This window comes from Macaca fascicularis, chromosome 2 (genome assembly GCF_037993035.2).
Source record: "Macaca fascicularis isolate 582-1 chromosome 2, T2T-MFA8v1.1".
NCBI lineage: Eukaryota > Metazoa > Chordata > Mammalia > Primates > Cercopithecidae > Macaca > Macaca fascicularis.
The window spans coordinates 73834960-73853071 of NC_088376.1; positions in this window are offsets into that span (position 1 = coordinate 73834960).

Sequence of the window (18112 nt, forward strand, 5' to 3'; positions counted from 1 at the left end):
GGATCTCTTTGCTAGTCTTATTTCTGTGGAATCTGAGAACAGATATTTCGGATCCCTTTGAAGATTCTAGGGGTAAAGGAAATATCCTCTGATAACAAAGAGGGAGAAGCTTTTTGAGAAACTTGTTTGTGTTCTGTGAAATCATCTCACAGAGTTACAGCTTTCCCCTCAAGAAGCCTTTCGCTTAGACAGTTCTTTTGGAATTGGCAAAATGATATTTGGAAGCCCATAGAGTGCTATGGTGAAAAAGGAAATACCCTCAGATGAAATCTGGAAAGAAGCTTTCTGAGAAACTGCTTAGTGTTCTGTTAATTCATCTCACAGAGTTACATATGTATTTCCAGATCTCTTTGCTAGCCTTATTTCTGTGGAATCTGAGAACAGATATTTCGTTTCCTTTTGAAGACTATAGGGCCAAAGGAAATATCCTCCGATAACAAAGGGAAAGAAGCTATCTGAGAAACTTCTTTGAGTTCTGTGAAATCATCTCACAGAGTTACAGCTTTCCCCTCAAGAAGCCTTTCGCTAAGACAGTTCTCGTGGAATTGGCAAAGTGATATTTGGAGGCCTTTAGAGGGCTATGGTGAAAAAGGAAATATCCTCAGATGAAATCCGGAAAGAAGGTTTCTCCGAAACTGCTATGTGTTCTGTTAATTCATCTCACAGAGTTACATCTGTATATCGTGGATCTCTGTGCTAGCCTTATTTCTGTGGAATCTGAGATCAGATATTTCGGATCCCTTTGAAGACTATAGGGCCAAATGAAATATCCTCCGATAACAAAGGGAAAGAAACTTTCTGAGAAACTTCTTTGTGTTCTGTGAAATCATCTCACAGAGTTTCAGCTTTCCCCTCAAGAAGCCTTTCGCTAAGACAGTTCTTGTGGAATTGGCAAAGTGATATTTGGAAGCCCATAGAGGGCTATGGTGAAAAAGGAAATATCCTCAGATGAAATCTGGAAGGAAGCTTTCTGAGAAACTGCTTAGAGTTCTGTTCATTCATCTAACAGAGTTACATCTGTATTTCGTGGATCTCTTGCTAGCCTTTTCTCTGTGGAATCTGAGAACTGATATTTCGGATCCCTTTGAAGACTCTAGGGCCAAAGGAAATATCCTCCGATAACAAAGAGAAAGAAGCTTTCTGAGAAACTTCTTTGTGTTCTGTAAAATCATCTCACAGAGTTACAGCTTTCCCCTCAAGAAGCCTTTCGCTAAGACAGTTCCTGTGGAATTGGCAAAGTGATAGTTGGAAGCCCATAGGGGGCTATGGTGAAAAAGGAAATATCCTCAGATGAAATCTGGAAAGAAGCTTTATGAGAAACTGCTCTGTGATGTGTGACTTCCACTCACAGAGTTACATCTGTATTTCGTGGATCTCTTTGCTAGTCTTATTTCTGTGGAATCTGAGAACAGATATTTCGGATCCCTTTGAAGACTACAGGGCCAAAGGAAATATCCTCCGATAACGAAGAGTAAGAAGCTTTCTGAGAAACTTCTTTGTGATCTGTGAAATCATCTCACATAGTTACAGCTTTCCCCTCAAGAAGCCTTTCGCTATGACAGTTCTTGTAGAATTGGCAAAGTGATATTTGGAAGCCCATAGAGGGCTATGGTGAAAAAGGAAATATCCTTAGATGAAATCTGGAAAGAAGCTTTCTGAGAAACTGCTTAGTGTTCTGTTAATTCAATTCACAGAGTTATATCTGTTTTTCGTGGATCTCCTTGCTAGCCTTATTTCTGTGGAATCTGAGAACAGATATTTCGGATCCCTTTGAAGACTATAGGTCCAAAGGAAATATCCTCCGATAACAAAGAGAAAGAAGCTTTCTGAGAAACTTATTTGTGTTCTGTGAAATCTTCTCACAGAGTTACAGCTTTGCACTCAAGAAGCCTTTCGCTAAGACTGTTGTTGTGGAATTGGCAAAGTGATATTTGGAAGCCCATAAAGGGTATCTTGAAAAAGGAAATATCCTCAGATGAAATCTGGAAAGAAGCTTTCTGAGAAACTGCTTAGTGTTCTGTTAATTCATCTCACAGAGTTACATCTGTATTTCGTAGATCCCCTTCCTAGCCTTATTTCTCTGGAATCTTAGAACAGATATTTCGGATCCCTTTTGAAGACTATGGAGCCAAAGGAAATATCCTCCAATAACAAAAAGAAAGAAGCTTTCTGAGAAACTTCTTTGTGTTCTGTGAAATCATCTCACAGAGTTACAGCTTTCCCCTAAAGAAGCCTTTCACTAAGACAGTTCTTGTGGAAATGGCGAAGTGATATTTGCAAGCCCATAGTGGGTATGCTGAAAAAGGAAATATCCTAACATGAAATCTGGAAAGAAGCTTTCTGAGAAACTGCTCTGTGATGTTTGACTTCCTCTCACAGTGTTACATCTGTATTTCGTGGATCTCTTTGCTAGCCTTATTTCTGTGGAATCTGAGAACAGATATTTCGGATCCCTTAGAAGACTATAGGGCCAAAGGAAATATCCTCCGATAACAGAGAGCAAGAAGCTTTCTTAGAAACTTGTTAGTGCTCTTTGAAATCATCTCACAGAGTTACAGCTTTCCCCTGCAGAAGCCTTTCGCTTAGACAGTTCTTGTGGAATTGGCAAAGTGATATTTCGAAGCCCATAGAGGGCTAGGGTGAAAAAGAAAGTATCCTCAGATGAAATCTGGAAAGAAGCTTTCTGAGAAACTGCTTAGAGTTCTGTTAATTCATCTCACAGAGTTATTTCTGTATTTCGTGGATCTATTGCCAACCTTATTTCTCTGAAATCTGAGAATAGATATTTCGGATCCCTTTGAAGACTATAGGGCCAAAGGTAATATACTCTGATAACAAAGATAAAGAAGCTTTCTGAGAAACAAATTTGTGTTCTGTGAAATCATCTCACAGAGTTACAGCTTTCCCCTCAAGAAGCCTTTCGCTAAGACAGTTCTTGTGGAATTGGCAAAGTGATATTTGGAAGCCCATAGGGGGCTACATTGAAGAAGCATATATCCTCAGATGAAATCTGGAAAGAAGCTTTCTGAGAAACTGCTTAGTGTTCTGTTAATTGAACTCACAGATTTACATTTGTATTTCGTGGATCTCTTTGCTAGCCTTATTTTTGTGGAATCTGAGAACAGATATTTCGGATCCTTTTGAAGACTCTAGAGCCAAAGGAAATATCCTCCGATAACAAAGATAAAGAAGCTTTCTGAGACACTTCTTTGTGTTCTGTGAAATCATCTCACAGAGTTACAGCTTTCCCTTCAAGAAGCCTTTCTCTAAGACAGTTCTCGTGGAATTGGCAAAGTGATATTTGGAAGGCCATAGAGGGCTACGGTGAAAAAGGGAATATCCTCAGATGAAATCTGGAAAGAAGCTTTCTGAGAAACTGCTCTGTGATGTGTGACTTCCACTCACACAGTTACAACTGTATTTCGTGGATGTCTTTGCTAGCCTTATTTCTGTGGAATCTGAGAACAGATATTTCGAATCCCTTTGAAGTTTCTAGGGCTAAAGGAAATATCCTCTGATAACAAAGAAGAAGAAGCTTTGTGAGAAACTTGTTTGTGTTCTCTGAAATCATCTCACAGAATTACAGCTTTCCACTCAAGAAGTCTTTCACTAAGATAGTTGTTGTGGAATTGGCAAAGTGATATTTGGAAGCCCATAGAGGGTATGGTGAAAAAGGAAATATCCTCAGATTAAATCTGGAAAGAAGCTTTCTGAGAAACTGCGTAGTATTATGTTAATTCATCTCACAGAGTTACATCTGTATTTCGTGGATCTCTTTGCTAGCCTTATTTCTGCATAATCTGAGAACAGATATTTCGGATCCCTTTGAAGACTATAGGGCCAAAGGAAATATCATCCCGTAACAAAGAGAAAGAAGATTTCTGAGGAATTCTTTGTGTTCTGTGAAATCATCTCACAGAGTTACAGCTTTCCCCTCAAGAAGCCTTTCGCTAAGACAGTTCCTGTGGAATTGGCAAAGTGATATTTGGAAGCCCATAGAGGGCTATGGTGAAAAAGGAAATATACTCAGATGCAATCTGGAAAGAAGCTTTATGAGAAACAGCTCTGTGATGTGTGACTTCCACTCACAGAGTTACATCTGCATTTCGTGGATCTCTTGGCTAGCCTTATTTCTGTGGAATCTGAGAACAGATATTTCGGATCCCTTTGAAGACTATAGGGCCAAAGTAAATATCCTCCGATAACAAAGAGCAAGAAGCTTTCTGAGAAACTTCTTTGTGTTCTGTGAAATCATCTCACGGAGCTACACCTTTCCCCTCAAGAAGCCTTTCGCTAAGACAGTTCTTGTGGAATTGGCAAAGTGATATTTGGAAGCTCATAGAGGGCTATGGTGAAAAAGGAAATATCCTCAGATGAAATCTTTAAAGAAGCTTTCTTAGAAACTGCTAAGTGTTCTGTTAATTCATCTCACAGAGACACATATGTATTTCGTGGATCTCTTTGCTAGCCTTATTTCTGTGGAATCTGAGAACAGATATTTCGGATCACTTTGAAGACTACAGGGCCAAAGGAAATATCCTCCGATAACAAAGAGAAAGAAGCTTTCTGAGAAACTTCTGTGTGTTCTGTGAAATCATCTCACAGAGTTACAGCTTTCCCCTCAAGAAGCCTTTCGCTAAGACAGTTCTTGTGGAATTGGCAAAGTGATATTTGGAAGCCCATAGAGGGCTATGGTGAAAAAGGAAATATCCTCAGTTGAAATCTTTAAAGAAGCTTTCTGAGAAACTGCTAAGTGTTCTGTTAATTCATCTCACAGGGACACATATGTATTTCGTGGATCTCTTTGCTAGCCTTATTTCTGTGGAATCTGAGAACAGATATTTCGGATCCCTTTGAAGACTACAGGGCCAAAGGAAATATCCTCCGATAACAAAGAGAAAGAAGCTTTCTGAAAAACTTCTTTGTGTTCTGTGAAATCATCTCACAGAGTTACAGCTTTCCTCTTAAGGAGACATTCGCTAAGACAGTTCTTGTGGAATTGGCAAAATGATATTTGGAAGCCCATAGAGGGCTATGGTGAAAAAGGAAATATCCTCAGATGAAATCTGGAAAGAAGCTTTCGAGAAACTGCTCTGTGATGTGTGACTTCCACTCACACAGTTACAACTGTATTTCGTGGATCTCTTTGCTAGTCTTATTTCTGTGGAATCTGAGAACAGATATTTCGGATCCCTTTGAAGACTCTAGGGCTAAAGGAAATATCCTCTGATAACAAAGAGGAAGAAGCTTTGTGAGAAACTTGTTTGTGTTCTGTGAAATCATCTCACAGAGTTACAGCTTTCCCCTCAAGAAGCCTTTGGCTTAGACAGTTCTTGTGGAATTGGCAAAGTGATATTTGGAAGCCCATAGAGTGCTATGGTGAAAAAGGAAATATCCTCAGGTGAAATCTGGAAAAAAGCTTTCTGAGAAACTGCTTAGTGTTCTGTTAATTCATCTCACAGAGTTACATATGTATTTCGTGGATCTCTTTCCTAGCCTTATCTCTGTGGAATCTGAGAACAGATATTTCGGATCCTTTTGAAGACTATAGGGCCAAAGGTAATATCCTCCGATAAGAAAGAGAAAGAAGCTTTCTAAGAAACTACTTTGTGTTCTGTGAAATCATCTCACAGAGTTACAGCTTTCCCTTCAAGAAGCCTTTCGCTAAGACAGTTCTTGTGGAATTGGCAAAGTGATATTTGGAAGCCCAGAGAGGGCCACGGTGAAAAAGGAAATAACCTCAGATGAAATCTGGAAAGAAGCTTTCTGATAAAATGCTTAGAGTTCTGTTAATTCATCTCACAGAGTTACATCTGTATTTCGTGGATCTCTTTGCTAGCCTTATTTCTGTGGAATCTGTGAAGAGATATTTCGAATCCCTTTGAAGGCTATAGGGCCAAAGGAAATATCCTCCGATAACAAAGAGAAAGAAGCCTACTGAGAAATTTCGTTGTGTTCTGTGAAATCATCACACATAGTTACAGCTTTCCCCTCAATAAGCCTTTCGCTTAGACAGTTCTTATGGAATTGACAAAGTGATATTTGGAAGCCCTTAGAGGGCAATGGTGAAAAAGGAAATATCCTCAGATGAAATCTGGAAAGAAACTTTCGGAGAAACTGTTTACAGTTCTGTTAATTCATCTCACAGAGTTACATCTGCATTTCGTGGATCTCTTTGCCAGCCTTATTTCTGTGGAATCTGAGAACAGATATTTCGGATCCCTTTGAAAACTATAGGGCCAAAGGAAATATCCTCCGATAAGAAAGAGAAAGAAGCTTTCTGAGACACTTCTTTGTGTTCTGTGAAATCATCACACAGAGTTACAGCTTTCCCCTCAAGAAGACTTTCACTTAGACAGTTCTTGTGGAATTGGCAAAGTGATATTTGGAAGCCCATAGAGGGCTAGGGTGAAAAAGGAAATATCCTCAGATGAAATCTGGAAAGAAGCTTTCTGAGAAACTGCGTAGTATTCTGTAAATTTTTCTCACAGAGTTACATATGTATTTCGTGGATCTCTTTGCTAGCCTTATCTCTGTGGAATCTGAGAACAGATATTTCGGATCCTTTTGAAGACTAGAGGGCCAAAGGAAATATCTTCCGATAACAAAGAGAAAGAAGCTATCTGAGAAACTTCTTTGTGTTCTGTGAAATCAACTCACAGAGTTACAGCTTTCCCTTCAAGAAGCCTTTCGCTATGACAGTTCTCGTGGAATTAGTAAAGTGATATTTGGAGGCCTATAGAGGGCTATTGTGAAAAAGGAAATATCCTCACATGAAATCTGGAAAGAAGGTTTCTCAGAAACTACTTAGTGTTCTGTTAATTCATCTCACAGAGTTACATCTGTATTTCGTGTATATCTGTGCTAGCCAAATTTCAGTGGAATCTGAGATCAAATATTTCGGATCCCTTTGAAGACTCTAGGGCCAAATGAAATATCCTCCGATAACAAAGGGAAAGAAGCTTTCTGAGAAACTTCTTTGTGTTCTGTGAAATCATCTCACATAGTTACAGCTTTCCCCTAAAGAAGCCTCTCGCTAAGACAGTTCTTGTGCAATTGGCTAAGTGATATTTGGAAGCCCATAGGGGGCTATGGTGAAAAAGGAAATATCCTCAGATGAAATCTGGAAAGAAGCTTTCTGAGAAACTGCTTAGAGTTCTGTTAATTCATCTCACAGAGTTACATCTGTATTTCGTGGATCTCTTGCTAGCATTGTCTCTGTGGAATATGAGAACTGATATTTCGGATCCCTTTGAAGACTCTAGGGCCAAAGGAAATATCCTCCGATAACAAAGAGAAAGAAGCTTTCTGAGAAACTTCTTTGTGTTCTGTGAAATCATCTCACAGAGTTACAGCTTTCCTCTCAAGAAGCCTTTCGCTAAGACAGTTCCTGTGGAATTGGCAAAGTGATAGTTGAAAGCCCATAGAGGGCTATGGTGAAAAAGGAAATATCCTCAGATGAAATCTGGAAAGAAGTTTTATGAGAAACTGCTCTGTGATGTGTGACTTCCACTCACAGAGTTACATCTGTATTTCGTGGATCTCTTTGCTAGCCTTATTTCTGTGGAATCTGAGAACAGATATTTCGGATCCTTTTGAAGACTATAGGGAAAAAGGAAATATCCTCCGATAACAAAGAGAAAGAAGCTTTATGAGAAACTTCTTTGTGTTCTGTGAAATCATCTCACAGAGTTACAGCTTTCCCTTCAAGAAGCCTTTCGCTAAGACAGTTCTCGTGGAATTGGCAAAGTGATATTAGGGAAGCCCATAGAGGGCTATGGTGAAAAAGGAAATATCCTCAGATGAAATCTGGAAAGAAGCTTTCTGAGAAACTGCTTAGTGTTCTGTTAATTCATCTCACAGAGTTACATCTTTATTTCGTGGATCTCTTTGCTAGCCTTATTTCTGTGGAATCTGAGATCAGATATTTCGGATCCCTTTGAAGACTATAGGGCCAAATGAAATATCCTCCGATAACAAAGGAAAAGAAGCTTTCTGAGAAACTTCTTTGTGTTCTGTGAAATCATCTCACAGAGTTACAGCTTTCCCCTCAAGAAGCCTTTCGCTAAGACAGTTCTTGTGGAATTGGCAAAGTGATATTTGGAAGCCCATAGAGGGCTATGGTGAAAAAGGAAATATCCTCAGATGAAATCTGGAAGGAAGCTTTCTGAGAAACTGCTTAGAGTTCTGTTCATTCATCTCACAGAGTTACATCTGTATTTCGTGGATCTCTTGCTAGCCTTTTCTCTGTGGAATCTGAGAACTGATATTTCGGATCCCTTTGAAGACTCTAGGGCCAAAGGAAATATCCTCCGATAACAAAGAGAAAGAAGCTTTCTGAGAAACTTCTGTGTGTTCTGTGAAATCATCTCACAGAGTTACAGCTTTCCCCTCAAGAAGCCTTTCGCTAAGACAGTTCCTGTGGAATTGGCAAAGTGATAGTTGGAAGCCCATAGGGGGCTATGGTGAAAAAGGAAATATCCTCAGATGAAATCTGGAAAGAAGCTTTATGAGAAACTGCTCTGTGATGTGTGACTTCCACTCACAGAGTTACATCTGTATTTCGTGGATCTCTTTGCTAGCCTTATTTCTGTGGAATCTGAGAACAGATATTTCGGATCCCTTTGAAGACTACAGGGCCAAAGGAAATATCCTCCGATAACGAAGAGTAAGAAGCTTTCTGAGAAACTTCTTTGTGATCTGTGAAATCATCTCACACAGTTACAGCTTTCCCCTCAAGAAGCCTTTCGCTATGACAGTTCTTGTAGAATTGGCAAAGTGATATTTGGAAGCCCATAGAGGGCTATGGTGAAAAAGGAAATATCCTTAGATGAAATCTGGAAAGAAGCTTTCTGAGAAACTGCTTAGTGTTCTGTTAATTCAATTCACAGAGTTATATCTGTTTTTCGTGGATCTCCTTGCTAGCCTTATTTCTGTGGAATCTGAGAACAGATATTTCGGATCCCTTTGAAGAATATAGGTCCAAAGCAAATATCCTCCGATAACAAAGAGAAAGAAGCTTTCTGAGAAACTTATTTGTGTTCTGTGAAATCTTCTCACAGAGTTACAGCTTTGCACTCAAGAAGCCTTTCGCTAAGACTGTTGTTGTGGAATTGGCAAAGTGATATTTGGAAGCCCATAAAGGGTATCTTGAAAAAGGAAATATCCTCAGATGAAATCTGGAAAGAAGCTTTCTGAGAAACTGCTTAGTGTTCTGTTAATTCATCTCACAGAGTTACATCTGTATTTCGTAGATCCCCTTCCTAGCTTTATTTCTCTGGAATCTTAGAACAGATATTTCGGATCCCTTTTGAAGACTATGGAGCCAAAGGAAATATCCTCCAATAACAAAAAGAAAGAAGCTTTCTGAGAAACTTCTTTGTGTTCTGTGAAATCATCTCACAGAGTTACAGCTTTCCCCTAAAGAAGCCTTTCACTAAGACAGTTCTTGTGGAAATGGCGAAGTGATATTTGCAAGCCCATAGTGGGTATGCTGAAAAAGGAAATATCCTAACATGAAATCTGGAAAGAAGCTTTCTGAGAAACTGCTCTGTGATGTGTGACTTCCTCTCACAGTGTTACATCTGTATTTCGTGGATCTCTTTGCTAGCCTTATTTCTGTGGAATCTGAGAACAGATATTTCGGATCCCTTAGAAGACTATAGGGCCAAAGGAAATATCCTCCGATAACAGAGAGCAAGAAGCTTTCTTAGAAACTTGTTTGTGCTCTTTGAAATCATCTCACAGAGTTACAGCTTTCCCCTGCAGAAGCCTTTCGCTTAGACAGTTCTTGTGGAATTGGCAAAGTGATATTTCGAAGCCCATAGAGGGCTAGGGTGAAAAAGAAAGTATCCTCAGATGAAATCTGGAAAGAAGCTTTCTGAGAAACTGCTTAGAGTTCTGTTAATTCATCTCACAGAGTTATTTCTGTATTTCGTGGATCTATTGCCAACCTTATTTCTCTGAAATCTGAGAATAGATATTTCGGATCCCTTTGAAGACTATAGGGCCAAAGGTAATATACTCTGATAACAAAGATAAAGAAGCTTTCTGAGAAACAAATTTGTGTTCTGTGAAATCATCTCACAGAGTTACAGCTTTCCCCTCAAGAAGCCTTTCGCTAAGACAGTTCTTGTGGAATTGGCAAAGTGATATTTGGAAGCCCATAGGGGGCTACATTGAAGAAGCATATATCCTCAGATGAAATCTGGAAAGAAGCTTTCTGAGAAACTGCTTAGTGTTCTGTTAATTGAACTCACAGATTTACATTTGTATTTCGTGGATCTCTTTGCTAGCCTTATTTTTGTGGAATCTGAGAACAGATATTTCGGATCCTTTTGAAGACTCTAGAGCCAAAGGAAATATCCTCCGATAACAAAGATAAAGAAGCTTTCTGAGACACTTCTTTGTGTTCTGTGAAATCATCTCACAGAGTTACAGCTTTCCCTTCAAGAAGCCTTTCTCTAAGACAGTTCTCGTGGAATTGGCAAAGTGATATTTGGAAGGCCATAGAGGGCTACGGTGAAAAAGGGAATATCCTCAGATGAAATCTGGAAAGAAGCTTTCTGAGAAACTGCTCTGTGATGTGTGACTTCCACTCACACAGTTACAACTGTATTTCGTGGATCTCTTTGCTAGCCTTATTTCTGTGGAATCTGAGAACAGATATTTCGAATCCCTTTGAAGTTTCTAGGGCTAAAGGAAATATCCTCTGATAACAAAGAAGAAGAAGCTTTGTGAGAAACTTGTTTGTGTTCTCTGAAATCATCTCACAGAATTACAGCTTTCCACTCAAGAAGTCTTTCACTAAGATAGTTGTTGTGGAATTGGCAAAGTGATATTTGGAAGCCCATAGAGGGTATGGTGAAAAAGGAAATATCCTCAGATTAAATCTGGAAAGAAGCTTTCTGAGAAACTGCGTAGTATTATGTTAATTCATCTCACAGAGTTACATCTGTATTTCGTGGATCTCTTTGCTAGCCTTATTTCTGCATAATCTGAGAACAGATATTTCGGATCCCTTTGAAGACTATAGGGCCAAAGGAAATATCATCCCGTAACAAAGAGAAAGAAGATTTCTGAGGAATTCTTTGTGTTCTGTGAAATCATCTCACAGAGTTACAGCTTTCCCCTCAAGAAGCCTTTCGCTAAGACAGTTCCTGTGGAATTCGCAAAGTGATATTTGGAAGCCCATAGAGGGCTATGGTGAAAAAGGAAATATACTCAGATGAAATCTGGAAAGAAGCTTTATGAGAAACTGCTCTGTGATGTGTGACTTCCACTCACAGAGTTACATCTGCATTTCGTGGATCTCTTGGCTAGCCTTATTTCTGTGGAATCTGAGAACAGATATTTCGGATCCCTTTGAAGACTATAGGGCCAAAGTAAATATCCTCCGATAACAAAGAGCATGAAGCCTTCTGAGAAACTTCTTTGTGTTCTGTGAAATCATCTCACAGACCTACACCTTTCCCCTCAAGAAGCCTTTCGCTAAGACAGTTCTTGTGGAATTGGCAAAGTGATATTTGGAAGCTCATAGAGGGCTATGGTGAAAAAGGAAATATCCTCAGATGAAATCTTTAAAGAAGCTTTCTTAGAAACTGCTAAGTGTTCCGTTAATTCATCTCACAGAGACACATCTGTATTTCGTGGATCTCTTTGCTAGCCTTATTTCTGTGGAATCTGAGAACAGATATTTCGGATCACTTTGAAGACTACAGGGCCAAAGGAAATATCCTCCGATAACAAAGAGAAAGAAGCTTTCTGAGAAACTTCTGTGTGTTCTGTGAAATCATCTCACAGAGTTACAGCTTTCCCCTCAAGAAGCCTTTCGCTAAGACAGTTCTTGTGGAATTGGCAAAGTGATATTTGGAAGCCCATAGAGGGCTATGGTGAAAAAGGAAATATCCTCAGATGAAATCTTTAAAGAAGCTTTCTGAGAAACTGCTAAGTGTTCTGTTAATTCATCTCACAGGGACACATATGTATTTCGTGGATCTCTTTGCTAGCCTTATTTCTGTGGAATCTGAGAACAGATATTTCGGATCCCTTTGAAGACTACAGGGCCAAAGGAAATATCCTCCGATAACAAAGAGAAAGAAGCTTTCTGAAAAACTTCTTTGTGTTCTGTGAAATCATCTCACGGAGTTACACCTTTCCCCTCCAGAAGCCTTTCGCTAAGACAGTTCTTTTGGAATTGGCAAAGTGATATTTGGAAGCCCATAGAGGGCTATGGTGAAAAAGGAAATATCCTCAGATGAAATCTGGAAAGAAGCTTTCTGAGAAACTGCTCTGTGATGTGTGACTTCCACTCACACAGTTACAACTGTATTTCGTGGATCTCTTTGCTAGTCTTATTTCTGTGGAATCTGAGAACAGATATTTCGGATCCCTTTGAAGATTCTAGGGGTAAAGGAAATATCCTCTGATAACAAAGAGGGAGAAGCTTTTTGAGAAACTTGTTTGTGTTCTGTGAAATCATCTCACAGAGTTACAGCTTTCCCCTCAAGAAGCCTTTCGCTTAGACAGTTCTTTTGGAATTGGCAAAATGATATTTGGAAGCCCATAGAGTGCTATGGTGAAAAAGGAAATACCCTCAGATGAAATCTGGAAAGAAGCTTTCTGAGAAACTGCTTAGTGTTCTGTTAATTCATCTCACAGAGTTACATATGTATTTCCAGATCTCTTTGCTAGCCTTATTTCTGTGGAATCTGAGAACAGATATTTCGTTTCCTTTTGAAGACTATAGGGCCAAAGGAAATATCCTCCGATAACAAAGGGAAAGAAGCTATCTGAGAAACTTCTTTGAGTTCTGTGAAATCATCTCACAGAGTTACAGCTTTCCCCTCAAGAAGCCTTTCGCTAAGACAGTTCTCGTGGAATTGGCAAAGTGATATTTGGAGGCCTATAGAGGGCTATGGTGAAAACGGAAATATCCTCAGATGAAATCCGGAAAGAAGGTTTCTCCGAAACTGCTATGTGTTCTGTTAATTCATCTCACAGAGTTACATCTGTATTTCGTGGATCTCTTTGCTAGGGTTATTTCTGTGGAATCTGAGAACAGATATTTCGGATCCTATTGAAGACAATAGGGCCAAAGGAAATATCCTCCGATAACAAAGAGAAAGAAGCTTTCTGAGAAACTTCTTTGTGTTCTGTGAAATCATCTCACAGAGTTACAGCTTTCCCCTCAAGAAGCCTTTTGCAAAGACAGTTCTCGTGGAATTGGTAAAGTGATATTTGGAGGCCCATAGAGGGTTATGGTGAAAAAGGAAATATCCTCAGATGAAATCTGGAAAGAAGCTTTCTGAGAAACTGCTTAGAGTTCTGTTAATTCATCTCACAGAGTTACATCTGTATTTCGTGGATCTCTTGCTAGCCTTATTTCTGTGAAATCTGAGAATAGATATTTCGGATCCCTTTGAAGACTATAGGGCCAAGGGTAATATCCTCCGATAACAAAGAGAAAGAAGCTTTCTGAGAAACAACTTTGTGTTCTGTGAAATCATCTCACAGAGTTACAGCTTTCCCCTCAGGAAGCCTTTCGCTAGACTGTTGTTGTGGAATTGGCAAAGTGATATTTGGAAGCCCATAAAGGGTATCTTGAAAAAGGAAATATCCTCAGATGAAATCTGGAAAGAAGCTTTCTGAGAAACTGCTTAGTGTTCTGTTAATTCATCTCACAGAGTTACATCTGTATTTCGTAGATCCCTTTCCTAGCATTATTTCTCTGGAATCTGAGAACAGATATTTCGGATCCCTTTGAAGACTATGGAGCCAAAGGAAATATCCTCCGATAACAAAGAGAAAGAAGCTTTCTGAGACACTTCTTTGTGTTCTGTGAAATCATCTCACAGAGTTACAGCTTTCCCCTCAAGAAGCCTTTCGGTAAGACAGTTCTTCTGGAAATGGCGAAGTGATATTTGGAAGCCCATAGTGGGTATGGTGAAAAAGGAAATATCCTCAGATGAAATCTGGAAAGAAGCTTTCTGAGAAACTGCTCTGTGATGTGTGACTTCCACTCACAGTGTTACATCTGTATTTCGTGGATCTCTTTGCTAGACTTATTTCTGTGGAATCTGAGAACAGATATTTCGGATCCCTTTGAAGACTATAGGGCCAAAGGAAATATCCTCCCATAACAAAGAGCAAGAAGGTTTCTGAGAAACTTGTTTGTGTTCTTTGAAATCATCTCACAGAGTTACATCTTTCCCCTCAAGAAGCCTTTCAATTAGACAGTTCTTGTGGAATTGGCAAAGTGATATTTGGAAGCCCATAGAGGGCTAGGGTGAAAAAGGAAATATCCTCAGATGAAATCTGGAAGGAAGCTTTCTGAGAAACTGCTTAGAGTTCTGTTCATTCATCTCACAGAGTTACATCTGTATTTCGTGGATCTCTTGCTAGCCTTTTCTCTGTGGAATCTGAGAACTGATATTTCGGATCCCTTTGAAGACTCTAGGGCCAAAGGAAATATCCTCCGATAACAAAGAGAAAGAAGCTTTCTGAGAAACTTCTTTGTGTTCTGTGAAATCATCTCACAGAGTTACAGCTTTCCCTTCAAGAAGCCTTTCGCTAAGACAGTTCTCTTGGAATTGGCAAAGTGATATTTGGAGGCCTATAGAGGGCTATGGTGAAAAAGGAAATATCCTCACATGAAATCTGGAAAGAAGGTTTCTCAGAATCTGCTTAGTGGTCTGTTAATTCATCCCACAGAGTTACATCTGTATTTCCTGGATCTCTGTGCTAGCCTTATTTCTGTGGAATCTGAGATCAGATATTTCGGATCCCTTTGAAGACTATAGGGCCAAATGAAATATCCACCGATAACAAAGGGAAAGAAGCTTTCTGAGAAACTTCTTTGTGTTCTGTGAAATCATCTCACAGAGTTACAGCTTTCCCCTAAAGAAGCCTTACGCTAAGACAGTTCTTGTGGAATTGGCAAAGTGATATTTGGAAGCCCATAGGGGGCTAGGGTGAAAAAAGAAATATCCTCAGATGAAATCTGGAAAAAAGGTTTCTCAGAAACTGCTTAGTGTTCTGTTAATTCATCTCACAGATTTACATCTGTATTTCGTGGATCTCTTTGCTAGCCTTATTTCTGTGGAATCTGAGAACAGATATTTCGGATCCTTTTGAAGACTCTAGGGCCAAAGGAAATATCCTCCGATAACAAAGAGAAAGAAGCTTTCTGAGAAACTTCTTTGTGTTCTGTGAAATCATCTCACAGAGTTACAGCTTTCCCTTCAAGAAGCCTTTCGCTAAGACAGTTCTCATGGAATTGGCAAAGTGATATTTGGAAGCCCATAGAGGGCTATGGTGAAAAAGGGAATATCTTCAGATGAAATCTGTAAAGAAGCTCTCTGAGAAACTGCTTAGTGTTCTGTTAATTCATCTCACAGAGTTACATCTGCATTTCGTGGATCTCTTTGCTAGCCTTATTTCTGTGGAATCTGAGAACAGATATTTCGGATCCCTTTGAAGACTATAGGGCCAAAGGAAATATCCTCCGATAACAAAGAGAAAGAAGCTTTCTGAGAAACTTCTTTGTGTTCTGTGAAATCATCTCACGGAGTTACACCTTTCCCCTCCAGAAGCCTTTCGCTAAGACAGTTCTTTTGGAATTGGCAAAGTGATATTTGGAAGCCCATAGAGGGCTATGGTGAAAAAGGAAATATCCTCAGATGAAATCTGGAAAGAAGCTTTCTGAGAAACTGCTTAGTGTTCTGTTAATTTTTCTCACAGAGTTACATCTGTATTTCTTGGATCTCTTTACTAGCCTTATTTCTGTGGAATCTGAGAACAGATATTTCGGATCAATTTGAAGACTATAGGGCCAAATGAAATATCCTCCGATAACAAAGTGAAAAAAGCTTTCTGAGAAATTTCTTTGTGTTCTGTGAAATCAATCACATAGTTACAGCTTTCCTCTCAAGAAGCCTTTCGCTAAGACAGTTCCTGTGGAATTGGCAAAGTGATATTTGGAAGACAATAGAGAGCTATGGTGAAAAAGGAAATATCCTCAGATGTAATCTGGAAAGAAGCTTTATGAGAAACTGCTCTGTGATGTGTGACTTCCACTCACAGAGTTACATCTGTATTTCGTGTATCTCTTTGCTTTCCTTATTTCTGTGGAATCTGAGAACAGTTATTTAGGATCCCTTTGAAGACTGTAGGGGCACAGGAAATATCCTCCAATAACAAAGACAAAGAAGCTTTCTGAGAGACTTCTTTGTGTTCTGTGAAATCATCTCACAGAGTTACAGCTTTCCCCTCAAGAAGCCTTTCGCTAACACAGTTCTTGTGGAATTGGCAAAGTGATATTTGGAAGCACATAGGGGGCTACGTTGAAAAAGGAAATATCCTCAGATGAAATCTGGAAAGAAGCTTTCTGAAAAACTGCTTAGTGTTCTGTTAATTCATCTCACAGAGTTACATCTGTATTTCCTGGATCTCTTTGCTGGCCTTATTTCTGTGGAATCTGAGAATAGATATTTCGGATCCCTTTGAAGACTATAGGGCCAAATGAAATATCCTCCGCTAACAAAGAGAAAGAAGTTTTCTGAGAAACTTCTTTGTGTTCTGGGAAATCATCTCACAGAGTTACAGCTTTCCCCTCAAGAAGCCTTTCGCTAAGAGAGTTCTTGTAGAATTGGCATAGTGATATTTGGAAGCCCATAGAGGGCTATGGTGAAAAAGGAAATATCCTCAGATGAAATCTGGACAGAAGCCTTCTGAGAAACTGCTCTGTGATATGTGACTTCCACTCACAGAGTTACATCTGTATTTCGTGGATCTCTTTGCAAGTCTTATTTCTGTGAAATCTGAGAACAGATATTTCGGATTCCTTTGAAGACTATAGGGCCAAAGGAAATATCCTCCGATAACAAAGAGAAAGAAGCTATCTGAGAAACTTCTTTGTGTTCTGTGAAATCATCTCACAGAGTTACAGCTTTCCCTACAAGATGCCTTTCGCTAAGACAGTTCTCGTGGGATAGGCAAAGTGATATTTGGAAGCCTATAGAGGGCTATGGTGAAAAGGAAATATCCTCAGATGAAATCTTGAAAGAAGTTTTCTGAGAAACTGCTCTGTGATGTGTGACTTCCACTCACAGATACACATCTGTATTTCGTGGATCTCTTTGCTAGCCTTATTTCTGTGGAATGTGAGAACAGATATTTCGGATCCCTTTGAAGACTATAGGTCCAAAGGAAATATCCTCCGAAAACAAAGACACAGAAGCTTTCTGAGACAATTCTTTGTGTTCTGTGAAATCATCTCACAGAGTTGCAGCTTTCCCCTCCAGAAGACTTTCGCTAAGACAGTTCTTGTGGAATTGGCAAAGTGATATTTGGAAGCCCATAGAGGGCTATGGTCAAAAAGGAAATATCCTCAGATGAAATCTGGAAAGGAGCTTTCTGAGAAACTACTTAGTGTTCTGTTAATTCATCTCACATAGTTACATCTGTATTTCGTGGATCTCTTTGCTAGCCTTATTTCTGTGGAATCTGTGAACAGATATTTTGGATCCCTTTAAAGACTATAGGGCCAAACTAAATATCCTCAGACAACAAAGAGAAAGAAGCTTTCTGAGAAACTTCTTTGTGTTCTGTGAAATCATCTCACAGAGTTGCAGCTTTCCCCTCAAAAAGACTTTCGCTAAGAGAGTTCTTGTAGAATTGGCAAAGTGATATTTGGAAGCGCACAGAGGGCTATGGTGAAAAAGGAAATATCCTCAGATGAAATCTGGAAAGAAGTTTTCTTAGAAACTGCTTAGTGTTCTGTTAATTCATCTCACAGTGTTACATCTGTATTTCGTGGATCTCTTTGCTAGCCTTATTTCTGTGGAATCTGAGAACAGATATTTCGGAACCCTTTGAAGACTACAGGGACAAAGGAAATATCCTCCGATAACAAAGAGAAAGAAGCTTTCTGAGGAACGTGTTTGTGTTCTGTGAAATCAACTCACAGAGTTACAGCTTTCCCCTCAAGAAGCCTTTCAATAAGTCAGTTCTCGTGGAATTGGCAAAGTGATATTTGGAAGCGCATAGAGGGCTATGGTGAAAAAGGAAATATTCTGAGATTAAATCTGTAAAGAAGCTTTGTGATATACTG